Consider the following 13,180-nt stretch of genomic DNA (forward strand, 5'->3'; position numbering starts at 1 on the left):
TTCAGGCAAAATAATCAGACATTTACTTATTTATATACTCAAGAATTGGAGTGACACTGCCTGATTTACTTGCATTCCCATGTGAGCATATGTGTTTTTTAAACAAAATAAATGTGTCTTTTTGCCAAAAGTATTCAGGCACTGTATCCTTAAAAAAGACTTGCTAGAAATAAAGTATATGTTTATTCATTAGCTGTCAAGCACTTCTGGGCTTGGTACCCACACAAACATGCTGTTTAATGTGGAGTTTAATAACATTTATATAGAACTGAGCTATCTTGGAGAAAAATCCATACTGTCCATACTGACACAACATGATGTTTTGTTTGTCTCCATCCAGGAGAGGAGAAGTTTGACTAGGGCTATCCAGCTTTATCTAAACACTGCCATGCTGTTGATGATGATGATGATGATAATAATAATAATAATAGTAATAATGCACATTACTGTCATTCTAGAAATGAAGAATGAAGCCAGCCAGCCGATATGAAAGAAAAACGAACATATTATAGTTTTCTCCAAAGCCCAGTAGAGATTTAGTCAGAGCTATTTTTACCTTCTCTCCAATGATTTAACTTTCTTGTCTCTTGACAACGATCTAGCGTTGTTTGATCTATGCAGTTTGAAAGAGACAACGTTGATAAGCCGCTGAGCAGAAAACGAATTAGGAAAGAAAGAGTTCATTGGATTGCTGGAAAAATAACAAAGTGAACAAAGGAAAGAAAGCAAATGTTCTGTTCTGTCATCGACCAGGCTTACACCGCATGGAGGGAGTTAACAGTCATTTCCCCAAGGCCAGGCCTGCTCTACTTGACTTGTTATTAGAGTCCGTAGGAAAATCATCAGACTTGGCTGGGACAACACGTTCTAAGAACTGGTGATGTGAGAGGAGTAGGGATGGTTCCATGGAACATGAGGAACGATAAGAGGCGACACCTGGGGTGAGAGGGTGAAGAAATAACATTTAGGGGCAGTTAAGTGTTAATCGCATTGATAGTTAAACTACTCTGTTAGGGGTTACAAATTGAGAAGTTTAACTGCATTTCTGTTTCAGGATGGTAGGCTTTCCTGAGTCTTGTGGGATAGGTCTATGATTTTCTAAGTGTGTACACACACACCCATGTGTCATTGCATGTGTGCAGGAGAGATTGAAGAGAAGGAAGAATGGGGAAGAAAGCCGTTTCCATTGCATACATCTCTGCTTCGAATTGTAGCATTTAAACAGATAAAAAACTGTTACCAGTAGATTGGGATACACTGTCGTCTTGAAAACTCAGTTTGCGGGGCGCCTGGGTGGCTCAGTCAGTTAAGCGGCCGACTTCGGCTCAGGTCATGATCTCGCTGTCTGTGAGTTCGAGCCCCGCGTCGGGCTCTGTGCTGACAACTCAGAGCCTGGAGCCTGTTTCAGATTCTGTGTCTCCCTCTCTCTCTGACCCTCCCCCATTCATGCTCTGTCTCTCCCTGTCTCAAAAATAGATAAACGTTAAAAAAAAAAAAAAAAAAAAAAAAAAACTTTAAAAAAAAATAAAAAACTGCCTTGCATTATAAAAAAAAGAAAAAAAAAGAAAACTCAGTTTGCTCATTTATGGGAGGCAATACTAACCGACTCACAGCTTAGTTACAAGCATTGAGTAATAGTATACGTGTAAAGCATACTTTAATATCTATATAGGAACAAATAAACATTCCTTTTTCACCTCTCCACCCCAAGATCTATCCTGATAACCACCCCCTTTTGCAACCTATCCAGGACAGAACAAACAAGAAGATAACCCACAGTAAGCTACTGAATGTGAGAACTAAATGCTTATCCTCCCTGTACCTGAATATATAATGACGGTTGGGTAGGATAAAATAATGGAGAAATAGGTGTTCAGCAGATTATTGGTTTTCAATTTAGATTCCTATCTATTTCACTCTGATTATTTTGGCTGGATGCCCTAGGGTAGCACTAAGGGGACACATTGCTACAGTAATAAGCCCAGGTTTGGACTAAGAATAACTTTTAAACAGTTCTACCTCTTTCATCTTTTCTCTTGTCAAGACTATTGAGCTCATTACTTTAAAGTACCAGCATGAAAAAGAATTCCTAAAAACAGATAATGTTATGAGCCTTGGGGAAATACTCTATTATAATTTGCTCTACAGATACATTTAAAAAATAGCTCTGCAAGAATTATTGCTCAATTATAATAAAATTCCTATGACGTTACATGCTCTAGGTTAATAAGCGTGAGCTCATTTTGGCCCACCTGTTATTACAGTGAACACCACAGTGTTGTGGTGAAGGGTCAGACAAGACAGGAACAGAGGATGTAGGTAACCAGGAAGCCAGAACTCAGAGCGCAGAAATTAAAGACAACAATGGGTCTCCACTGAGAAAAAGGAGGGAGGCTGGGGGGTTGTGCAATAAAATTTCTTTGTACTTTAAAGCTTCGCTTCCTGAAAATGTTGCAATACCATTGCTATCTCCGAAAGACTAAAGTTCTAGGCTTGCTAAGGAAGGAGTAAATGGAAATTGCATAAAGATCATTTTCTTCCTGGAACAATATAAAAATTTTGGCTGCCTTTTCTGGCAGAGAAATGTTGAATTATATTCCTTTTTCATATAATATATGGCTTTTCTATGAGATAAGTCTTTAGGGAAATGAACCAACATCCTTTCCCACTCTTACAAGTTGTCAGATTATTTTGTTTTGCAAATTTGGATTTGCTAGAAGTTATCCACTGAGATGGGCCAAGCAGAAAAAATGAAAGTGTGTACCACACACAATCATAATCAACTCAACATAACTGCAATTTCCCATGGAGCCCAGACTGTCATTTCCCAAATATCATCCATCAGGGGTCAAAACAAGTTGAGACTATTTGATTTAATATTATCTGATAAACAGGATCAGGTCTGGACAGCACCTTAAAGAAAGTTCTTTGGGGGGCAAAAAAGCTTCACTCAGAAAGGAATAATGTTAGATAAATTTTACCTTTCCAAGTCAAATTGAACTCATGGTGGAAGATAGTTGATCTACTGGATGAATAAAACAGAACTGGATTCTGGTTCATTTTTTCTTAAGAACTCCATGTCTGCATACTTTCTGCCAGGTTTTTACAATATTATTGGAAACACATTCCAGGTGGTTATCCATATCCAAAGATTAGAAAATTCTATATTATTTGCACTGTTGATCCATTGCTACTGTAGAAATGATTTGTTTTTCTGTCTATAATGCCTCTAAATTTTATACTAAAATGCTCCCCAGGAAGCTTCTTACATACAATGGACAATCTCTGAGTTGCTCTGTCAATAATAATGTAAAGTAGATTAGCAAACTACTTTTCTATTAATAATTAACCATTAATAAAAAGGTGCATTAGTGGAAGACTTGTGACTAAAATCTTGGAACAGTTAATCCATTCGTTATATCATAAAACCTCATCTGCAGTTTGATTTAACACCGTAACCCCTTAGAAGCTGGTCTGCCATACCAGGATCTTAATAAGTATTAGTGGAATGAATGAATACATTGATGGGAGTTTATGAGTCTAATAGCTTTATTCAAAATGCTGTTTTGTGAATTACCACCCAATTTGTAAGTGCCCTTTCCTACAAAAATGAAGAATATATGGATACTGCCCTGACGACCTTACAATTTAAGTGGACGGAAAAAACATAACTCGATGAAACAATAAAACCACCAGCAGCAAGTCTGGCATTAGAGGAAGACAAAAGATGGTGTTATGAGAACTCAGAAGAGAGAAATGATGCTCAGCTGTGGTTGTACCACCCCAAAAAGAATATCTCAGTGTGGTGAGAAGAGCTAGCATAAAGTAGGCATAGACCCTGGAGCTGGACAGCTGAGATCAAACCCTAGTACAATCCGGCAAAGTTGGCCATGTACACTGGTGAAGTTACTTGGCCACTCTGGGTAAAATGGTGATAATAATAGATTCTGCTTTACAGAGTAGTTGTGAAGATTACCCCAGTCCCTATATGGATTAACCTGATAAAGGCACAGTAGCAGGCTCACCTCTACTACTGGTGATCTCGTTCTTACCATACTAGGCAGGCCTTCTTTCCAAATGTTAGAATGTTGAAATTATTCAGTTGTCACCACTAACAGCATATTCTAGAAGGAAATGAATGTCAGATCACCTTGGGACATGTAATCCTGGACTCTGCCAATAGCTACTACAGCCAGCTGCTGAGGAAGTCTCTTCTTCAATGCAGTGTGGGTAGATCTGATCCTCAGCAGCATTTCTATAACCTGCTGGAAGTCCTCACAACATTTGCAGTGGAACTAGCACGTTGATACTTCATCTGGCCGCCAGCACACTTGACCAGAGCGTAAAGCCATGGGTGGGGGGGTGGATGGGAGCTGAGAAGGGAGGGTCTCGATTCTTAGATTTACAAACCCGTGTTGCTCATTCAAAAAACCTCTCTGATAAATACAACTTCCCTTCATGCCTTCAGGGAATGTTTTTCATAGGATGTGAAGAATTTACGGTGAAAACAACTTCATCTGAGAATCTAGGAGGCAGCTAAGCCCCAACATTCTTTACTTACTCATAACTTACCAGGAACTGCAGTTGCAATGGCTTGATTCCTGAGACCATGGCAGAGCATTCCTCATCACCCTCATTGAGTGTAGAATGAATGTTAGTCCTGGTCATTGAATTTCTTCTGATCGGAAATCTTTTATCCAGAAATCTCTACCCCCAAGTCGGCCTTCCATACCAGGCATAAAGACCTGTATATATTTACTCCGTCCAATTTACTAACTTTTTGGGGAAGACAGTAGAGCTATAGAAATAGTAAGTAAATATTCTTTAACATTAATAGCACATTGGGGCACCTAGGTGGCTCGGTCAGTTGAGCGTCTGACTCTTGATTTTGGCACAGGTCACGATCCCAGGGTCGTGTACTGAGCATGGAGCCTGCTTACGATTCTCTCTCTCTCTCTCTCTCTCTCTGTCTCTCTCTCTCTCTCTCTCTTCCTACCTCTGCCCCTCCCTTGCTCATGCTCTTTTTCTCTCTCTCTAAAAAATAATAAAAAATGAAATAAAATTTATAGCACCATAGAATGTCTTCTTGTGTAGCTTCATTACTGAGCAGCAACATAAGAAATTACTGGCTCCTAACAACAGGCTTATTTGTTGCTTTTCCTTCAGTTGTTAAAAAAAAAAAAAGTGAAAGAAAAATAGTGAAAATCAGAATATGATTGTTTATAGGTTTAGCATCCGGGAAATTAACTTGCTTTCAGTGCAATCATGTCAGTCAAAATGAAAATTAAACTCATTTTCAAAGCCAGGTTTACCTGAATTCAACATACCCTCCAAGACTTAAAAAATAAGAATTAAAACTGGTACCACTGTTGTGTTTAGCTTCTTATAAAAACTGTTGTGTTTACTTTAAAATTCATTTTCTTCCAATCAGTTTCTTCTTAACGAAATACAGCGTGCATTTATATATCTGATTTTCAAAGAAGGAAGACAAAAACTTAGCTTATATTAGAGGTGGCTGATTTTGTTTCCTGCCACTACAGAGAATTCTTTGACTGCTAAACTGTTTTACTTTGAAGTGGACAAGAGAGGGCACTCATGTATTTCATATATAATTGTGCATAATTTTTTTTCCAGCTATTAAAGGATTGACTCACAATCCTTATTGCATTTTTAAAAATACATTTTAAAAAGGATTGGGAAAAATACAAAATTAATATATAACATTGATACAAATATACTATTGTTTATCAATAAAAGGGAGAAGGAAAAGAGAATTTTTGGAAGATAACCGTATACGTCTCTTTAAGGGGATTTTGACAAACAAACAAACATTTTTTGCTACTAAGCTTGATTTTAATGCACTCTGAAATGAGCATGCCTTAAAAAGTACTATTTGAAAAGAACGAGAAGACTTCTGTTTAATCAAAATTTGGCAGAAGCTAGATTGTTACTTAAAAAGAATGATGTCCTTTGGCTGATAACAGGGAATTGCCAAAATTTATAACTGAAAAGAATGAGGTCATCTCAACTCAGTTGTAAGGAGAGGACTGTACCTTTTCCAAAGGGCAGTCTAATGCCTTCTTTGAACCAGCCCACTGAGCAGAAGCCGGGGCCTCCTAGCACAGGCCAGGAGGGAGGTGAGAGGCAGAGCCTGCTCTGAGTCCTTGCTGTAAATGTCACTTCTTGCCCCTGCGCCACTCTATTCCACATCCAAACCATCTTTCTGCAGAAGGTCACAGAGCCTGCATGTGGGTGGATGCTTACACTTTTCCCAGCATCATTTACCCGCCAAGTGTTAAATATAAAATCCCAGCCAAAGCCTTCAGACAGACATTCCTGGTGGACCTCAGAAGGGAAGGAGCCCCGAGGACAGCATCCTTATCCAAAGATCAAAATGTAGGGCAAACAGCCAGAAATCATCAGAGACTTCAAAGCCGAGAAAGAAATCAGGCATTCCCCCCCCACCCCAAAGATAAGGGATTATTCATTATAATCTTTTCCACAAGTATTTGGTTCAGAGTTGGAGAACAAGTCATAACTTTTGCTACCTTTAAATATTCTAATGTTTTTAAATTCTTAAGGTCTTGCCTCTTATAATGTAAAACACTCAAAAGCACAGAGAAACAGTGCTGTCTCCCCCATTAATTTCAGTTTTTAGCAAGACAGAGTGCTCTGCGGAGATACAGACGCATTTGTGAATTTGATCTTGTTTATTGATCCTTACATGATTCTCCTAAATTGTCATAATAGCAGCGATTACTTCTGACGCATTATCAATGGGAAATGAGGATTCAGGACAAATAGAACCTGGTAGTGATGTGAAAGCTACATCTATTTATTCATTCAGGCTTACAACAATGGGCAGTTGGAAACAGTGAATGGGTGGGAGTGAACTGACTCAACATTTATTGATGAGCTTACTGAGTGTGCGTCAATCACACACACACACAAAGAAGAGATCTCGGGGAGATATGAAACAGAATCCCTATGACATGCTCTGTGGCCACCATTCTCAAACTTTTGGTCTCAGAATCCCTTTATACTTTTAAAAATTATGAGGACCCTAGAGAGCTTAAGTGGGTTATATCTATCTATATTTACCATAGTAGAAGTTAAAACAAAAAAAGATTGAAATGTTCAATTTAAGGAACAGTAATAAACATTTTCTTATATCCCTCCCCCCCGCGCCATACACACACAAAAATTACTTGTAAGAGTAGAATTGTTTTATACTTTGAACATCTTCGCAAGATCTGGCTTAACAAAAGTTAGCTAGATTGTCATATCTGCTTCGATTGTCATATCTGCTTCTTCATTCAATCTGTTGTGATGTGTTATTTTGGTTGAAGTATATGAAGAAAATCTGGTCTCACACATACAGAGTTGGAAAAGGAAGGAGTATTTTGATAGCCATTTTAAATAATTATGACTATCCTATCATACTATTCAAAAACTGGAAGTTTCTTAAAGATTAGTTACCATATAGAATCTGACACTATATTCATGATTTTTTTTGCACTCTGTTACATTGGCCTATCTTGCACCTTGAATATATGTGTTTTTATCCATGCATGATTTTTATAACATCATGACTTGTTATTTGGAACATAGTGGTTCATTCTTTTATGCAGATCTGCCAAATGTACAGTAGAAATCTCCACTATGAGTGTATACTCATGAGAAAATGAGCTTTTGTAGGCAAATAATATACTAGCATTATTATAAAAATTATATGACTTCACAGATTCCCTGAAGGTATGTCAGGGGACCCCAAAGGCCCAGGTTCTTGGAAAACAGCTGCTCTCTGCCTTTTTTTCATCTACAGAGTATAAACCTCTTCCTTCTACTCCTACAGGTACCTTGCTATCACCTCTTTGAACTTCTTTTGATATATAATACATATGTCACACTTTTTTTTCTCATTTTAGAATCTTTGCTAACTTCTTGACTTTCAGTAAAATTTTAGTTTATTACTTTTTTTAAGTTTATTTGTTTTTGAGAGACAGAGAGAGAGGGCAAGGGGTGGGGGGGGAGGGAAAGGGAAGGAGGAGAAAGATGCCAAAGCAGGCTTCACGCTTACCAGCACAGAGCCCGACATGGGGCTGGATCTCATGAGCTGTGAGATCATGACCTGAGCCAAAATCAGGAGTCAGATGCTTAACCAACAGAGCCACCGAAGCACCCCTAAAGTTTTAGTTCAGATGCTGCTTTTTCTAAGCATTCTACTTTGACCTTCTTTAATCTGAATTAGGTGCCCTTTCCTAGAGGTATTACTCAAAACATGATTTGTCTACTTTCCTGAAGTTTCTAAATAGATTGAAACCCCTAGCAGGCAAGGATTATGGCTTGTCTTGATCATTATGTAACATTAATAAAGCTGGGTTTTTTCTTTTCCATTTTAAGGAATAAAAACCAGGAAATAATGGTATGGGGTAGATGTAAAGAGATGTTTTTTTATGCTACCTTAGATTCTATTTCCTTTGGTCTAGTATTAGATTCTTAAACTACTAGAATCTAGTATTAGATTCTTCAGATATAGCTCAAGTATGTTATACGGAATTTTCTCTTTGTAGGCAAAGATAATCTCTCTGCTAAATCCTCCCATTCTGCAAGGCACAGGTCAGCCTACACAGTCCTTTTTCAAAAAAAAGAAAAAGTGCTCCTGACCACTTCCCTCTTACAGCTCTTGCTCACTCCTTTGAACGTACATAGCCCTAACATATTTTCATGCTGTAGATTTGGCAACTTACCAGTGCTACCTTTTAGCAGTGGTTTTTTTGGGTCCATATTTCCCCCACAAGCAGTGAGCTTCTTGAAACGTCCTCTTTATCTTTGGAGCCTCCCCATAAAATTCACATTTCCTGACACACAGCAGATGATTAGTAATTAATTTTAACTGACTGGCTGATATGTCATTGTGATCTCAGTCTTCTTTCCTCAAGGACCATTCCAAAATAATGTATCACTGACTTTGAACTTGCAGTACGGTCTTCTATTACACTTTGGTCTGGAGAACCTGCAAACTGCAAGGCAATAGTTGTCCATATAAGAAGAAAAGCACACCCTTGTTCAAACTGTTCTTGATTTCATTCACTGAGTACCTTCATCAAATTGAATAGGCCTGTGCCCCAAATAATGTGTTTTTTCTGGAAACATCTCATTGTGCAAGTAACAGTTGCAAATAACAGAAAAGCAATTCAAAACATCTTAAGTAAAAAGGAAATTTATTGGCTCATACAGTCGTTAAGCCCATGGGTGGAGATGTTTGCATTTAAGCCTGATTAAATCCAGAAGCTCAAACAATAATAGCAGCTTATCCATCTCTAGGATCTACTAAACATCTATTTGTTTTTTCATCTCTCTTCCTGTTGGCCTCATTCTCTCATGCCTTAGGATCTCAAGGAAGGTCTGGCCTCTGTGCTTAGAGCCTACAAGCCTCAAGAAATAAACACACTCTCTCCAGCATCTACCTTTGCAGTCTCAGTGCAAGCACACCGATTGACTCAGCTTATGTCATGTGACCATCCCTTAGCCTAATCGTTATAGATCAAATAGTAGAGTGCCATGGTTAGATAAACCCCGATCCTATGTCCCCTACCTTCACTCCCCGGCCAGCCCTAACCAGATGGGATAAGAGTGGGGTAAAGCCTAAGGGAAACTGAGATGCTAGACCAAAGAAAGATTATCATTTATGTCAAGGTTCAAAGATTTCTCTGTAATAATAATAAATTGTTGTTTGGGCAAGACAAGAAGTATTTAAAATTGGATACACAGAAAAACAATGTTTGGTTTATCAAATAGGAAAAATATTGGTTACTTGGAGAGAAAGCAGTATTTCATCTTTAAAAAAATAACTAGATTCAAATTTGGAAGAGAAGAGATATGAACTTATCAACATATTAGCTGTGGATGTAGGCAAATCATTTACCCTTTTTTTTTGAAATGTTTATTTATTTTGAGGGAAAGAGAGTGAGGGAGAGGCAGAGAAAGAGAAAGAAAATCCCAAGCAGGGATCCTCTACGCTGTAAGAGCAGAGCCCAATGTGGGACTTGATCTCACGGTTCATGAGGTCATGACCTGAGCCAAAATCAAGAGTTGGACGCTTAATCCACTGAGTCCCTCAGGCACCCCAAATCATTTACCCTTTCTGAGTTTCAGTTTCCTTTCGGTTAAATGAAAGAATTTTATATTTTTGTTTTATGCTTTGAGGGAGAAAGTTAGATAATGTATTTGAAGTACCTAAAATGGACCTGCTATGTAGTGGTTCCTTGATACATGTTCAATCCATTATTCTTTATTATTTTCCTTCTCTCTTTCCCCTCCTCTCTACTGCAAAGGATGAGGCAAAAGTGACCAGCTTTGGAGCATTCAAGGTCCAAATACACTTCCACCACCTGTCCTGTTCACACTTGCTCTAAATTAGTGGTTGTCACCTTAGGTTATACATTAGAGTCACCTGGAAAGCTCTTAAAGCTCCTGATGCCCAGCTGCACCCTAACCTAAGTCAGAGTCTAAGATAGGGACTCGAGCAGTACTTTTATAATCCTCTGGGTGATTCCAATGTATAGTCAAAGTTGACAACTCTCTAAATTCCTCAATTCTTTTGGCATTTGATACACACGTTAGTGGTAAATTATGTTGTTAACATTTTCCAAGTTTTGGGTTGTTTCTGTATTAACCATGTCTTTTGTTTTATGTATTCTGGTGCTTTGAAATCTGGGGCTTTGTTGGAGAGACCACCTCCCCCAGGTGTAGCCAGTTCCTAGAAATGGTAAACAATTGCCCTGCAAGAGGGCTTTTCAAAAACAAACCAACCAATTCAGAGCCCAGCCCTCCAATCACTTCCTTTGTTGGGCTTTCACACTCTGACCACTATCTACCTACACCCCAGGGCCAGGTACCAGACAACTACGGAGAGCACCTATGTCTTAAATATGCTAAAATTATTCAAACTAGTCAATCCTAAACCTGCTTACCCAGCCTCACCTGTTTCTTCCTGGAGGAACTGCAATAAAGCCTCTCGCCCACAGTGTCTCTACCTCCCTGCCTCCTCACGGACGCTTCCTGGTGTGGGGTTTCTTGACGTGTGTGCCCTCCCCGCTGCTTGCGAACGTGAGTAACATGCTCTTTTCAATGGCAATCGCCTCCCGATCTGGTGGTCTTACTATGCAGCCAAGTTTCTATTAATCCCCATCTTTGTAAGTTCTTTCTGTCAAGTGGACTACAAGCACTTTGAGGGAAGGGACTACATTTCACATTTTCTTAGTGTTCTCATAGTTCTGAATTGAGTGTGGTTAGTGTTGGCTTTTCGATAAATCTTTGTTACAGGATTCAATTTAGGACCTATGGATATAGAATATTGTGTTAAATTGAAAAGTGTTCACTGGAAAAGCCCAAATATTTACTTAACGTGAATTGCAATCCATGTTAGTTCTTCAGGAAAATTGGTACAGGGCAACGTGAGAGACTAATATTAGGAGTTTCTAATGAACTCTGTCTAGTTCTTTCCTTTGTATCTCTTATTCATGTTCTCTTAAAAAAAAAACACCTAGGTTCATGATTTGATGTTTTTAATAGCCTTTTAAAAACAGGTTCTCACTTACTTTGAAAACCAATATATCCATGAGGCCGAGAACAGGTTAAAACCTGGTCACCTCATTAATACATTTGGGGGGGGCCAAGATCAGGTTAGGACTTGGTCACCTCATTATTACCTTGTTGAGGCACCTCCAATTTAGTAGCCAAGCAAGGTATTAATGAGGTGGCTGAGTTCTAATCCACTTTTGGCTCTAGGAAAGGCACAGTGTGGAAGGCAGATTAGGACATGTTGTGAAAAATCCCCATTAGATATCAGTAATGCAACTTAACTATAAAAATAGTATGGTCACAAGATTATTAAAAATAATAATGCATTTTTACCATACCAAAACCAAGCATTGTCCTAGAAATGTCATTTCATACCCAGAACAAATCTGTATGGAAGATTCTATCGTCATTTGGAAGTGAGGAAATTAAAACTTTGAGAGGTTAAGTAACCTATCTAAGGTCACACAGCAAATTATTGGGAGAAACTGTCTGCCTTTTAAAACTGTCTGCAGTCACGCCCCATTCTCCCCTCGCCAGCCTTGGCTTATTTGGAGAATACTCCCCAGGTGATTTTGATGCACAGCTGGACATGAAAAGTAATGAACTTTGGCAGTATTTTATAAACTGTGGGTCATGATGTACTTGTATGTAATGAAGTCAGTTTGGTGGTGTGCAAAAACCATATAAAATTAAACAATATAAAATGGAAACTATCAGAGTGCATCCCATGTAGTAAAGGTATATATTTTTCAAGAAGCTCTTGCTACAGTTTTATATGTATACTGGATCTGGATGAAAGTGGATTTCTCGTTGTGCTTATGGGTTCAAAAGCATTTGAAAGCTAGTCTAGGGATTATGAATTAGCACTACAGGCCAAAGACCAGACGGTAACTCTCTTGGAGGAGAGCCCTGTATTATTGGAACCAACTACCTAACCGATTTCTTGTTGGAGAATCTTTGAAGGGAGGTGAGGGGGCAATTAAGAGCTGTAGGAATGGGATGGGGCAGGCTTCTGGGATAGAAACTGCTCTGTAAGAAGAGATTGCCTCACTCATTTGTCCTTCGAATGTAGAAAGCCTCATGGTTCTTGTGGTTACGTTTCTCTACTTATTAGGCTGGAGAGTTTTCAGCTAACATGGCTCCTGCAGAGACATGTGACTTTGATTCTTATATGATAAGCCCGAGATAGTCTGAATAAAGCTGGCTTGCTAGGAGTTATGCTCGAATCTTTGCATGGCAGCAGACGAGATGTTTCTGTATTTTTGCAGCTGCCCCTGACTCTGGTTGGAACCAAACCACTATCAGCTGCAGACCTCACACCACTGTAGTTTTTAATACTAATAAAACAAATGTGGTTTAAGAAGATGGGAAAAATAAGTTTTACCAAATGTTGCAGTTTGGTTTTTTCTGAATAATATTTCCTGGTACTTTGGGAAGTTGGTTTCACTTCGAGCTTTAACTTCAGGGAGTTTCTCTGAATTATTCCCATTTACAAGTTGACGAAGCTGAACTAGTAGAACCTGAGGTACGAGCACGCACTATCAAAATTGAGGTTTAACAAGGTAGCTGTTACTTTAAAACCAAACAAAACAAA

General features: G+C 38.7%; 1 long non-coding RNA gene across 1 annotated transcript in view; it reads left to right on the forward strand.

Moving 5' to 3' along the window:
• Positions 1 to 11,005: 11,005 nt before the first annotated feature.
• LOC109268848 (uncharacterized) overlaps positions 11,006 to 13,180 on the forward strand; it is an 82,575-nt gene continuing 80,400 nt past the window's right edge. Inside the window, exon 1 of the long non-coding RNA XR_002080826.2 lies at positions 11,006 to 11,112. This is a non-coding gene — a long non-coding RNA (uncharacterized LOC109268848). The remainder of the gene's footprint in view (positions 11,113 to 13,180) is intronic.

This window comes from Panthera pardus, unplaced genomic scaffold (assembly GCF_024362965.1).
Source record: "Panthera pardus isolate Hobbes unplaced genomic scaffold, ASM2436296v1 HiC_scaffold_6, whole genome shotgun sequence".
NCBI lineage: Eukaryota > Metazoa > Chordata > Mammalia > Carnivora > Felidae > Panthera > Panthera pardus.